This window comes from Artemia franciscana, chromosome 12, assembly GCF_032884065.1.
Source record: "Artemia franciscana chromosome 12, ASM3288406v1, whole genome shotgun sequence".
NCBI lineage: Eukaryota > Metazoa > Arthropoda > Branchiopoda > Anostraca > Artemiidae > Artemia > Artemia franciscana.
This window is the reverse complement of record NC_088874.1, coordinates 17,409,548-17,424,492: the sequence shown is the minus strand read 5'-3', so window position 1 is coordinate 17,424,492 and position 14,945 is coordinate 17,409,548. Positions and strand designations below refer to the sequence as shown.

The window sequence follows — 14,945 nt, the reverse complement described above, 5'->3', positions numbered from 1 at the left end:
ATTTATCTCTAATGCAACCCTTGCCCTCTGGTATTGCTTTTTAGGGTGGGCTAGCCATATAATATCACGGTGCATTAATATGCATAATCTTGGCTCAATGAAACATGATATTTTCATTAAGGCCTCTTGGAAATAACTTTTTATACAGTTTATATTTATCTCTAATAACAACGATCCCCCTCTGGAATTGTTCGCTAGGAAGGGCCAGCCACATATTGTTGCGGTGGCATGAATATTTATAGTCTTGGTTCAAAGAAACGTGGCATTTCCGTTAAGAATTCTCAGAAATGGCTCTTAATGTGTTTAAATTTATCACTAATAACAAGCCTTTCCATACCTTTCCTCTGGGATTACACGCGAGGGGTGTGGGCCAGCCACATATAGTCACGATGGCGTGAAATATGCAAAGTTTTGGCTCAAAGAAGCGTGGCATTTTCATTTTACCGTCTCAAGACATAGCCGAATGCAAAAATTTGTCTCATTTCCTTGCAGATGCGCCTAATAGACTGCGGCATTTTCATTAAGGCTTCTCAGAAATAACTCTTATTATGGATTAAATCTATCTCTTCCCCTCTGAAACCGGTTTCTAGGGGGTGGAACCGGCACAAAATGTCACGGTGACGTGAATATTTACAGTCTTGGCTCTTAGAGATACAGCATTTTCATTAGAACCTGTCAGAAATAACCAATACAAAAATGTGTCTTTATTGCAGACACGTCCAATAGAGCAATAGAAACGACACATTTCATTAAGACCTCTCAGAAGTAACTCTTATTATGGCTCAAATTTATCTCTAATAACAAGCCTCCTCTCTGGAATTGAATGCTAGGGCTCCGACCTCTCTTTATTTCATGGTTCTATTCACTTATATTTCATCCTTTATAATTTTTTTAAAGTTTTGTATTTTCGTTTGTTGTGTTTTAATTGCATTTTTCTGTGTCTAATAATGCTTGTAATTTTTTTATTATTAAAATTTGTACGTACTAAAGCCTTCATTCTTTATATTTCTTGTTCCCGGATAAAACTTTAAAACATAATAATTTACTCAATGAAATATCTAGGGGCAATGCTATGCAACATCTTATAGCCTATATAAATAGGTGTTCTCGTTCAAGATTGCCTCAAATATAAGTACTAAGTTCTTTGTAGTGAAGAGGAAACGAAAGACTTTTGATCATATATGAAGATGTACAATATTCTAGTCATAATAATACTCTAGCTTTTATTTTATATCTGATAACACATTCATGTTCCAATAGAGTAAAAGACTCTATTTCTAAGAAATTCGTTATGAAACAAGCCCCAATATTATCCGGTAACACCCACTGATGCATAATATAATATGCAGGTGCATATCAAATGTAAGCGATTTCTAGTAATCAATTGCCCCCCCTCCCTTTATGTCAATTATTATCTCCATATGGGAACATTCAATTTTTTTTATCATTCTTGTTAGCGGGAGGGATTCTTCTTGCATGCAATAGGTTATAACGTAGAAAATATAATCCAAATCCAAATATTGTGAATAGTTTGCTGGTCCAGATGGTTAAGGCTCTAGCCTGTTCATTGAGGAAAATCTCTGGTCTTATATTCGAATCCTAAGGTGAAAAAAAAGATTATAAAGGCACCCTGAAAAAACTGCTAGGGGCCCTTGTTAAATTGGTTGCTAGGGGTCCGGTGGAATTGCTTGCTAAGGCCTGGCGTCTTGAAGGTTTCCCACAATTGGGCCCTAAAGGTTTTAAGCCCAACGACTAGAGAAATCCTGGTTTGGTGGGCCCTTGAAGGTTTTGTTCTTGCCCTCGTTGGTATTTTGCACCTGCATCGCTTAGAAAACCGTCCCTATTCCTTCATGAAAAATGTCTTGAAGGAAATGTCTTACAACTTCTTAGAATGTCTTGAAACGTCTTGAAAAGCGACTCCAAGAAAAAAAAAGTCTTAAAAACGTCTTGAAATGTCTTGAAACGCCTTGAAAACCATTTTGAAGAAAAGTCTTAAAAACGTCTTGAAGAGAAATATCTTAACAAAACTTCCCCGCTTGACTAGTGGACTCTAACACGTCCCACTACGTAGCAAACAAAACTAAACAAACCCTACTATTTAAAAACCAAAAGTAAACAAGTCCTATTACGTAACAACCAAAGAAATCCTAAAGAAAACATCCCCTATTGCGTAACAGATATCAGTATCTCTTAGAAAACATTCCCTATTACGTAACATGCACCTACATCTTAAAGAAGTATATAAAAAGAGTTGGGACTGGGATTCAGAGGGAAAAGGCCTCAGTTAAAGTCATTATGCTGTCACTACTCCTTTGTGGATGACATGCCCACGATAGTCCCTGGAGAAAGGGCTCTAAGCACTAAGTAACTTAATTTGCTGATAACTCACACTTAGTATTTGTTCTTGGGAAATAAAGTTTTTTAGGGGGGAGTACTTTTGTTGAGGGAATTTTCACAGGGAGAATTTTCGTGGGAAGGAAAATTTCCGGGGCGATTTTCCAAGATAAATTCTACACGGGGGAAAGGGGATTTCTGGCATTATTTGAAAAACGACCAAAAATTAAATTGAAGAAAACAAGTTGTTCAGCTGAAATTGATTAGCAATATTTAAACTAAAACCGAACAAGAACTATTTCCTTATATGGAAGGTGCTACCCTCTCTTCAATACCCCACTCTTTACGCTAAAGTTTGACTTTTCTCACAATTATTTTAAGAACGAGTCCTGACACTTAAGGGCCGTTTAATTAGAATAAGAAGCTTTTAAAGCAGAAAACTTTTACTGTAAAGAGCGGGGTATCGAGAAGGGGGCAGCCCCTTTTATGCACGGAATAATTTCACTTCGTCTAAAATTTCAATATTGCTCCTTACTTCCAGCTGAAACAACTTTTTTTTTTTATTTAGTCAAATAGTTTGTGGTAACCAACTATAATTACTCTGTATTATTCCGTATGCAAAAAGGGCTGCCCCCTCCTCAATACCCCGCTCTTTACACTAAAGTTTGATTTTTGAAAAATGATAAGAATAAGAAACTTTTTTCGGAATAAAAAGCTTTTTGAAGAAATAAAAACTTTAGCGTGAAGAGTTGATATTGAGGAGGGGGCAGTCCCCTTTTATGTACAAAATAATTTCTGTTAGTTTTAAGTTTTATTGCTACTCCTTATTTTCAGTTGAAAAAAGATTTTATTTTTTTAATTGTTTCATTACATGCTAGAAGCATGTAACTGCAACTCCTTCAAGATCCTTAAAGATCAAAGATTCGTTTGGAATTTAGTAAAAACCAGATAGATTTAGTTTTTATTTAAGCTGTAGTCCAAAGTCTAAGTAAGTAAGTAAACTGGTTACTTGAGTAGTTGAAACATTACCAAATTATATTTTGAAAGTCATAATTAGCTATTAATTTTCTATGAATTCTCATAACATGTTCAAATAAGAAGAAAACGTTGATGAAAACAAATGTTGTTTAAAAACCGTAAAACTAAGAAGATTGTCACTATAAACTGATGCTAACAAAGCTATCTCTTCCTGAGAATTAAACTAAAATTGAATTGTTGAGACGTTTCATTAAAGTTTTTTTTTGAAACTGTATTTTGTTTCTATTAAAACGGAAATAATTCAAGATTTAGGATGGAAGTGGGATAGAAGTGGCTGCCCCCTCTCATTGGTGGTGGTATATTTTTGTCTTCTTACTTCATACATAAGTGACCAGCTTGTTTTAAGGTTAATATCGCTCTTTACATTTCTTTAGAAAAGATTGGTTCTTTTCTTTAGTATTTTTTATCAATACTTCACTTTGGAATGATTAAAAACTACTAAAAAAAGCATGCTTTTATTATATTTTGCAGGTGGCAGCGGTAAATGTTGGTTACTAATGTAGGTAGTTTTTTTAAATGTATCTTTTAATCTAAGCAATACAGCATTTTGCTTTGCTTGTCTTGCTAGCATTTTCAGCCTTATCAGAGCCATTTTGAATGGTTAAAGTTCTGTTTCCCACTATTTTTCTATTATTTAATTGAATTAAATAATATTATTAATTCTGTTAATAATAATCTATTATTAAATTTGTAAATAATAATCTTATATTAATCTGTAAATAATAATCTATTATTAATTATGTTCTATTATTTAACTTCATGCAGATATTACCTTTAACTATCAAAACGAAAACTTCAGGATCCTGTTGTCAATACAAAACTTTTTTTTTAACACAGAAAAAAAATTTCCTTAATCTGGACAATTAAATTGGCAGTTTTTTAAATATTTTTACACATATTTATTTTTATTTTAGAATTTTATGTATCTAGCATCGTACTCAGTTCACTCCTGATAACCTTTGGATTCGCTTCATTTGTGACTAGCATTCCTGGTGGCATTTACAGTGACTTACTGAGGGATTTATCAAGAAAACTTAGACCAACCGTAAGTTACTTTATAATTAACTTTTTAAAGGATTTCCCATGCAATCAAATCAGTTCAGTTCATTCGGGTTTATTAAAAAACATTATAACAGTCATAAGATACATAATCTCTCATCTCTATGCAAAAACTGCATGCTGAGTCCCATATCACCTCAAAAATAAATACGCACTATGGCTCTCCCTCCGCTTTTCGATACAACCATGGCCCCTACCAAAAAACATCCTTACAAGTCCCCACCTCTTCATCCAGGAGCAAACCACTCCAACCCCCACAAAAAAACTCGATAATAACTAAAATCACTATTCTAATTAGATTCTTTATTCAAATTAAACTAATTTAAAACAAGATAATTTTTTATTCTCTTTTTGAAAGAACCAAGGGAGCTCCTACCTCTCAGTTCAAGCGGTAGGATATTGTAAGCCTTTAGCACAGACGATGTCAGGCGAAAAATCTGACCTCACTGTTGGCGTATGTCGAATATGTATCTCTGCAGATAGTCTTGTAATTGGAAGACGCTGCTCGGATACCAAACCGAATAGATTCCCAAAAGGCGGTGGAAGCAAGCTGGAGAGGAATCTGAAAGCAAAAACCAAGCAGGAAAGCTCAAACAGCGATTTCAGCGAGAGATAATCTTCTGTGTGTTTGATGATCTCCAAGGCATTCTTGTGGATGGAATCCAGTTTTTTCAGATGGGATTTGAATGTCGATTGCCATACCATTGCGCAATACTGTAAGTGGGGTCTAATGAGTGCATTGTAGAGAAGGGTAAGGGTTTTACGCGGGAATGTTTGCTTCAGTTTCTTCATGATACCCAGATTCCTTGAAAGCTTTAATTCTAGAGCATGGATGTGAGGAAGGAAAGAAAGGTTTTCATCTACTATTACTCCTAAATATTTTGCAGATCCATTTACTGGTCGTTGAACCTTTCCACGAGACGTCATAATTCCTGTTATTTCCGGGTGAAGGGTTCCTACCCTAGAAAATAGTAGAATGCAAGATTTTTCTACATTGATGACAAGTTTGTTGGCATCCATCCACAGATAGGTCTCTTCTATGATGTTTTCAAGCTTCCGCTGGAGTGAAGGCATATTGAGTCCGCAGCAGGTCATTGTAGTGTCGTCAGCGAATGCTATAAGTTCATCTTCTTCGTTAGTAATGTCCTCAGATGTTTGATCAAAGCATAGGTTACAGTATTTTTGGTCGTCATGATTCAGATTAAGGATTAAGGATACGAATTAGCTCATTTACATGGACTAAAAACAAAAGAGGACCGAGGATTGATCCTTGGGGCACACCAAATTTCACAGTAGTGTCGTTTCTTGGGTCGTCACCAATGTAGATGCACCTATTTTGAAGGTAAGATTCAAACCATTGAAGGGCTATCCCTCTCACTCCAATATGTTGCAGCTTTCCCAGTAAGATTGTATGATCCATACTATCAAATGCTTTCTTGATGTCAAACAATATAGCAGCTGGCAGAAGACCTGAGTCAAGTGTTCTGTTGATGAATAAGCTTAAGGATGCCAGAGCATTTTCTGTTGAATGACCAGGTCTGAAGCCGAACTGACGACTATGAAAAAATCCTTTTTTTTCGAGAAACTGGTAAAGTAGTCTTTGTAAGAGTTTTCCAAAAACTTTTGAAAAAACAGATAATATGGATATGGGTCGGAAATTTGATGGATCGTCATGAGGGCCACCTTTATGCAGAGGGATTATTCTTGCTTTTTTTAGTATCGAGGGAAAAACACCACTTCTTAGAGACAGGTTTATCAAATAAGTTAATGGCTCTAGGATAGAAGGGAGGACTGCTTTCAGGGTTTTCGTGTGTATCCGGTCAAATCCAGATGCTGATGTGCCTTTCAAGGTCTTTACAATTAGTTCAACTTCAGTTGATGTCAAAGGAATTATTACCATTGATTTGGTGCATGCTGAGCCAAGGTAATGCTTGTAGGGTTTGTGGGGACTTTTCGCAGAATTAGATGTAATTCCTCCTATCCTTGCGAAAAATGTACTGAGTTCTTTTGCAACCTGAGTGGGTTCCGTAACAGCCTCCCCTTTGACAAAAAGTCTGGAAGACAATTCTACTCTCTTATCATTTGGTCAAAAAATCGAATTAATGACCTTTCAGACTTTTCGTCCATCCTTCCCACTTTCCGATATTTTATTATTCACATAAATTCTTTTTGCTTTCCTCAGAACTGAATGAAGGCATTTCTTATACGTCTCATATCTCTCAAGGTTTTCTCGGTTTGGATGGTTTCTGTAATTTGCCCATAACTTATTTTTTTTTTATTTATGCATATGAGTAAGCTTTCGGTAACCCATGGACATATTGGTGTATTTTTTCTTCCAAGGTTTCTTGGTTTCTCTTTAAAACAGCATGTTTTATATGCAGCTATAAACGCATTGTGAAAAATTTCAAAACCTTCGTTCACATCTTCATTTGCTAGGACACTGTCCCAAGAAACTTCTTTTAACTCATCATTTAACAATTTAAGATTCTCCTCTTTAAGATGAATTACTTGTAGACCCTGGTTAGTTCTTACAAGTGGAGTTGGCATCCTCGCTGTGTTGAAGACAGTGTGCATAGGAAAATGATCAGATGTGTCGCTGGTGATGACTGATACCTTCCCCGGACATAATGTAGAAAAAATGTTATCAATCAATGAATGTGTACTTTCTGTTACTCTGGTTGGAATTGTAATTGAAGGGTAAATATTAGACCCAGACATAATAGTGAGAAGATCCACTGAGCTATTTCTTAGAGGAAAGGCTAGATTAATGTTAAAATCACCCATGATGATTACATCTTGGTTCTGGTTTCCTATCAGCTGTAAAATCTGAATTAGTATATCCATAAAAGCAGAAACAGAACCTGATGGTGAGCGATATATTTCTCCAATTAATATCTTTTTCTTAGAAGGCCCATATAGCTCAAGGAAAAGTGATTCAAAAATGCCTTCAACATTCAGGGTCAGTTGGTTTTTAATAAGCACAGCATATTCATTCCTCGCATAAATAGCCAATCCTCCTCTGCGAGCTTCTTTTCTATGTAGAAAATCTGATCTATAGCCTGGGATATCTAGGAGGCTATCTGTTTGTCCTGTAAGGAATGTCTCACATAATCCAATTATGTCAGATTGCAGTTGGTGGCACGTTGCAGTTATTTCCATAAACGATGAACATAATCCTTGACAGTTAAGTTGAAGCACAGAGAACTGAGAGTCAGAGCGTCCCTTCGTCAAATCTATTAAATCAACATATTTACTTCTAGGAAAATTACTTTCACTAAATAACGGCAAATCATCTTCATTACTTATTTTTTCATCAAAATTTTTCTACAAATCCAAAAAAAGAATTCTCTAATTGTTTTAACCGGTATTAATTTGTGGTAATAAAGAAGTGATTAGCCCCCGGGATGAAGAATAGGAGCTCATTACTTACCTAATAGTTTCCAGATGACAAGGCCATATTTTGAAGTGAAGCAAAAGCCATGAGAAATACACACACCCGTAGGAACTTTTTTTGAACTCTGAAAGAGAAAAACAAAACAAAGAAAATGAAATAGCATGGATAAAAAAAGCACTGAAATACACATTCTAGACAGAAAAATGTAAGCAAGTGGCAATCAACTTACCTAATAGTTTCCAGGGGACAACTACATATGAAGGAGAAAAAATATAAAATAAATCGAAAAATTAAGGGATGTTCAAGAACTTAATCAACATCCGACCGCTGGCAAGGATGGGGCAAAATCAACATGGAAATCTAATCAATTGGCAATCAACTTATACTGACAAACTTATGAATGAAAGGAACACACACAATTATGACTCTGAGTCTAATTCCTCTGGTTGGATAGTTGGCAGTTTAACTGGGTCAAAGCATTCATCTAGATATTTCGCCCACTGTGAATTTTTAGACTTTTTAACATGCAACCACATTCTGATGCCTCGTTGGACAAGACGAGTTTCTGCAACTTTCTCAGCTGTCACTTTAGATGTATTTAGCTTATACCCTAATGACAAAAGTTCCTTTCTTCTTTTACCAAGCTCTGCTGGTAGGTCCTTCGATATACTGAAGCCCGTCTTTTTAAGTTTTCTACACTCCTTCATGATCATCGACCGGTCAAAGCCATCTAGGCTTACAAAAATAGGCTTTACAGCCTTTTTTCGCTGTGTCCCACTTCGGAGGCTCAGAACACTCTCTGGTTCTGGTCGACTAGATTTCTTTGAAATACGATAAATGGCACTCATACGTATTTGGTTAGTGTTGGATATTTCAAGCTTAGCCTCAAAAAATGAAGCTATAGTCTGCCGAAGATTTTCTGAGCCTTGCGATGCTTCAATTCCGTGTGAAACGATATTATTTTTTCTTGTATATAGTTCTGTTCGTAAAGTAGAAGTCTTCACTTGGACGAGCTCAGTCTTGAGCAATTTATTTTCTGCTCTGAGTAGTTTATTTTCAGTCTGTAACTGCGAAATTAACTGTAGCATTTCGTCCATCTTCCGGTCAAAATGCTCTTTTGTCACTGCCATTACTAATTTCTGACGATAATGCCGCTTTGCCAATCTAATATACTAAAATATCATCGAGTGAAACTTACTCGCAAGGGCCCCGTTTTGTAATAAAACCAGTTATTACTAGGGCCCGCTTTCATCAAATACAAATCTGAAATCCTATTCAATCGAGCTTGTTCTCAGTGAAAAACACTATATCCTAGGGGCGTGGCTATAGCAAATTAACTTTGCACAGCGGAGAACCACACTGCCTAAAACGATTGTATTCAAATTTTCATATTCAGTAAATATTTAAGGAGAGTTCTGGTGACAAAATGGTCCTGATGGTTCTGATTAGAGTGACTAGCCTATAGTCAGAGCGCCAGATTCTGTATCGTGCACCCACCCATGCCGGAAGGTAAAAAAAAATGCGGATGACGGATCATAGAGTCCGCAATGGCGCAAGTTCGCCATTGGGGCATTTCTGAGATAGGCCAAAAACGTTAAATTTAGTCTATAACTAAATGTGACGATTTAGGATTTTTTTTCGAGTTATTGGGTTGAGAAATCCGGTGTAATGTTATATCAATCGAAACAAGAGATCTATATCTCCAAGAATATAAGTTTTAAATTGAAAAGAACACACTATTTTTGTCTTTATTTACTGCAGTTTCAAAATGAGTGCTGTAAAATTCGACAAATATCTCAAAGAAAGACTAAAAACTCGAAATTTCGTCAAGTTAACAAACTTTTTTTCATATTACGAGATAAATTTTCATTCAACTCCGTACAATTTGAGCTAAAACAAATATAATCTATTAGTATTTTTAAAATGTCTGTGATTTGTTTTGTAGTGTCACTGAATTGAACATTAGCCATATCATGAAAAGGGACAGGGCTTTTTTTTTCTTCAAAGGATAGGAATGTTTCAAACTTCCTAACTGTTTAAAAACTTTAACTTTATCTTAAAAATAAAAATAGGTTTAAAAAAATGTTGACTAAAAAAAGCGTTTTTTTTTTAGAATGGATGAATATATTTTCTGGTGTACTAAGGGTCTGTTATTACCTTTTTGGCATCACAGATGGATCCAGTCGGCGCACTGGCGTTGTCTTACTTGACCTGGTCGTAAAACTGGGTAAAAGTAACTAATTAGGTACCTGTTGTAATTAAAAGTTAAAGGTATCAAATAAAATTTTCGAAAATATTCCTCATTTTCTTCTTCCAAGATTTCAGATGGGGCAAGGTCAGACTCCCTGCATGCCCTCGTCGTTCCGTGCCAGGAGCATAAGCTACAGCATCCTTTCATTTTTGAGCAACTACAGTCATTCCTGCATTTTTCACTTTTTTATCTGAAGTAAGCTTCCAGCCTTGATACTTCTTACAGCTTGAGCCGACTGCATCTACCATTAATGGAGGAGTCTTCCATTAATGGAGGAGTGGATATGGAATGCTCGATTGAGCCTGTAATGACGACAAGATTACCCATGTAGCGAATATGGCTCTTCGTATGCATGGCTCAAAGGTGTCGTCAGAAGGTGGCAGTCTTCTCACATCTTATTTCTGGAACCAAATGCATGCCCTTATACTAGCCAGTGAATTAAATCCGGCTTATTTACCGTACATTTCAATGACCGGGGATTTTAGTAGGTCGTAAACTTCTCTAAACGGGTCGACTGAAAGCTTCCCTTCTGCATCCTTGATCCGGTCCGTCAGAGACACCATTTTTGAGGAAAAAGTTGGAGACGCCGCAATGTTTCAGAGAGAGGCTTTTCCGACGCCGAAGGAAAGTTCATTGTGTCACACCCTAACAGACAGTGTACGAACAGTAACATAATATGCTCCATAAGCCAGCTCGTGTACTGGGATAATGAAAGTTGGGAACTTCAAAAAAAGTTCACTGAGTCCCTCAGCTTGAAGCTCTTCAAAAAAATGAACACAGGCTACTACCACGTCTGTGTCGTTGGCATGTACAACGATGCTAGATGCGTAACGGCTAGCGTACTTGGCATGTGTCATAAGGCGATGGTCAGCCTCTTCGTGGCTGGAGGACAAACATTTCTCGTAGTCACAGTGTTCTGGTGAAGTTGGACAGCAGCCATGCTTGACCAGAGACACTTTTAATCTCTCTTTGAACCCACCTGAAAGAAAAAGTTGATTGCTTTCGGAAACAGATCACCCATCTACTCCCAGGTTTGATGCAAAATTTTGAGGAGCCGGCTTTTAGACGCTGAGCTTGCAAGTAAGGCATGCCATTCTTCAATTGTACCAAGAGTGAAAATTCGGAGGTTTTTTCCATTCTCTCGTTGGAGTCTGTATGCTAATTTCAAGGAGATCAACTCTCCGGTGTCCGTGAGCTTGCCAAACAGCACGTCGTACCGATCTGCGACAATATGAACATCAGGAATACCCACTAGAAAATCATTCAGCAACGATAGAAATAATCTTTACGCGAAGGATTCGACTGTTTCAAACCTGGCAGGCCGTTATGATCTTATATTGGACATTAGCTCAATGACATGTCCTGTAGCCGATGGTGTCTCTTTGGATTTCGAAGTCGCCAGCCAAGCTGTAAGTCCTCCTTTTTTCTTAGGCAGTTCAAAAGCAGAGCTTAGTTACCTGTGTTCATTTTCCATCCAGAGGATGTCTTGGTTGATTGTTGCAGAAGATGTTCAAAATGGATGGAGGGAAAAGAAGAATCTCTTTGGTAAAGATCATTACTACTGGTTTTTCCTTTTCTTCGTCGTAGATCAACTGAGCAGTAATGATTCTGTTCAAGGATGCTGCTCCAGAGCTCAGGAGATCGGTTCAAGGGACACCCTTTACTTTCTGAGTTTTTCTCTATGAAGGGACAGTTCAAAGTGCAACGTTTGTTAACATCTTCTTTCCTGTTGCACAGAGAGTCCTCAACCACCTCTTTTCCTTTTGCGGCTACGCAAGTAATATCAGAAACAATCTTCTCATCGTCCACGACTTCTGACGTCACAATATTCACTTGTTCGAAGTTCACTTTTCAGAACGGATTGCCACGTATAGTGAAAATATCTCAAACTCCATCTCACGATAGTTGTAATCGCGTTGTCTTCGACTGATTGTCTTCGTGATGTTTCAATGTCTCTGTGGATAATTTGACTACTTACAGAAAACCATTGCTGATGGCAGCGGAAATCGGTAAGGGAAGAATCTAAGCTTCAGTCTGTCTCTCATCCATTTGTTCTCCTATTATTCCGGCCGTCGTCTTTGTATCCTTGTTCGCTTTATATTCCAGTAGCTGATCGGACTAGGAGGCCGTGAACCTGGTGTGCGTTCTCTTCACTGCGAAGTATCCTTGATATAAGAGCTGTTCTGTGGAGCATGCAGTGCATCGCGAGAACATCGGGTGTTTTCATTTTACTAGTGCTGGAAGTGCTTTCATTTGAGCCAGTTTTTTGTCCTGACATTGATTTTGCACCACAAAATCATCAAACGCAATTATTCTACAATATGCGTTTCTCATTATAAAAAAAGTGTCAATTACATAAAAAGTCTTTTCCAGGAACAAGTTCGCAAAACAAAAATCTTCAGTTATATTGTTATGTTCAACATATCGAAGATATCAAATTAAATATGCGGCTCTAGCACATCAGTTGCTTCAACTTGTAAGGCGAATTTGGAAAAGCGTACCTGAGAAACTAATTAATCGCAAAGATCGTATCGTCTATCGTCTAAATCGTCTAATTGTCATGCGTCTATTTTTTCAACCCTGAATGGAACATCTACCAGAATCTATAAAATCTTGCTATTTCTAGCTTGAGATATGGAAACTACCTATTGCAAGTTACTATTTTACCTATTAAACTATTAGTTAGGCACAAATTTACTAAACCACAGCTTGCTAATTCTACCTATTTTTTGTTGATCCAGGGCCAGTAAATGCCGCAGTCCCGAAAGGGTTAAGATATTGTTGTAGTTGCGTGACTATGTAGTTCCAATTCATTTAGTTTTTGTCAATCATGGCTGATACTCGTCCTTTACCATAGACTAGTCTATGCTCCCCTGAAGAGGCTTGCCTCCCAGTTTCGAAAGTGCTGCCCTAGTCGATGTTTTGAGTCATAGTTCTAACAAACCGATAATTTTCCCTTAGATAACTGTTTATCTACTTAAATAACACTAATTAACAGGTGTTTACCTTTACTTTGACAGTATTACATCATCACTTCAGGACCAATGACTCTCTACATGTTCAGGAATGATTAATTCTACCTGCTGTCACGTGATGAAAAAAAAACTTCCTGCCAGGTAGCAGGTTACTAAACAAAATTCCTATTATCGGGGACACTCTCTAAAAAAGCTGGAGACCCCTCAGAAACAATATTTCAACTTTTTTTCTTAGCTCAATGTGTTCTGAATTAAAAAAGCTACTTTATCTGGAAAAATTTCAAGTTTGTAGCTTCTCTGTTAAAAATTTTTTGACAAAAATCTGATTTTTTTTAAAACTGCAGTAAAAAGTATACTTTTTTTTAATTTTTTTTTTTTTAAACAAAAATCATATTCGTGTAGCCCCAAGCCTCTTCTTTTGATTGAGGTGAGAGTGCGCTGGATTTGACCAATCTTATCTGTAAAAAAAAAAAAATCATGTTTTTTGCCTATATATCAGAAAAGCCCCAACGGCAAACATACGCCATACGATATTTATTTTTAGCACAGTCGACTACCCTGGGATCCACCCTTAACATCTTTGTACCTTCCGGCATGGGTACTAATTGAAATAAGTGAGATACAGAATCTGGCGCTCTGACTACTAGGTTCCCTAGAAATAGGATCACTGTTTCTACTTTGAAAATAGTCATGAAAACGCTAATAGTCAACGTTTTGCATGAGAGTTGACCGTCTGTAATTTTTCCGAACAAAGGTTGAGCGTTAAACTACTATGCAAGACTTGAGAAGCAATTTGAGTTTCTGTTCTTTTCTTTGCAGTATATATCAAATTTATTTTTTGTGTTCATGCCACAGATGAGCATATCTTGGAACTAGTTGTTAATTATATAGAAAAGAATACCCTAGAAGCTAACCTATGAATTTGTAGGCCCTATGCTAAAAAAGAACATTTTGCAATTGATTAAGGTCTGTTAGATCACAATCCTCATTTTGTTTTTTACCAATTTTCTTTTTTTTAGATTATTCAAACAGGAAATGGCCCTATGGTGATGCAACATACAAATCCCAACACGGCATTATACGGAATCAATCCGTACATATCTGGCCAACAGTATATGATACCTGCCAACACTTACACAATGGCTGGGCAATATCCCATAAACAATCAGTCTCTACAGCCTTTACCAGAAAACGCCCAGATGGCTCCTAGCTCATATCTAACAAATTCAAATACTATGGGCAATATACCACGGGTTGGCGTCAAAGCTTCTACCGACCAAAAAGCATTGAAGACGGACCAAGAGCCTGCTGAAACAAAATAACATGATCTTTCTGAAACTAAAAAAGTAATGTTAAATACAAAGTCTGAAAACCAATAAATATTTTTATTTCTCATTGTTTTAAGAGAACTCAAGTTATAAGACAGAAAAAGTAAAATTCTCCACCTATATAGTTGATCAGCATCCATAAAAAGCAGTCAAACCTTCATCCAAAACCAATGGGGTGTTGCTATTACCCTAACCGTGTATACTTTTACATCAGGGTTAATTAGTTTCGAATAACAGGGAGGGGTATACTTTTCTTCTTTTTATTATGCCTGAAGGTTAGCGAGTATTGCATATAGTTTAAAAAGATTGCATACAGATACAATCAGTAGCTTTCACTAAAAGGTTTTTCATTAAATGTTACTCACCTAATTTGGTGAGTATACCCTATTTTGTCTCTATTTTTTCATATGTTTAAATTTGGGAATTGAAAGGCAGTGTGGTCAAAGAAATTTTTTCTAGGCTTTTTGGAAGGAAAACTCATAATATTCTCCCTCCCCCAAAAAATTATAGATCCCTTTGTTGCTGTTTTAAGAATTAAGATATTCCCACCTAAAGCGTTCAAAAGT

At 36.7% G+C, this 14,945-nt stretch overlaps 1 long non-coding RNA gene across 1 annotated transcript; it reads left to right on the top strand.

The window, feature by feature from the left end:
• Positions 1–4,285: 4,285 nt before the first annotated feature.
• Positions 4,286–14,431, top strand: LOC136033774 (uncharacterized). The gene is made up of 2 exons (XR_010619013.1): positions 4,286–4,417; positions 14,071–14,431. It is a non-coding gene; the product is annotated as an uncharacterized LOC136033774 (long non-coding RNA).
• Positions 14,432–14,945: the final 514 nt, after the last annotated feature.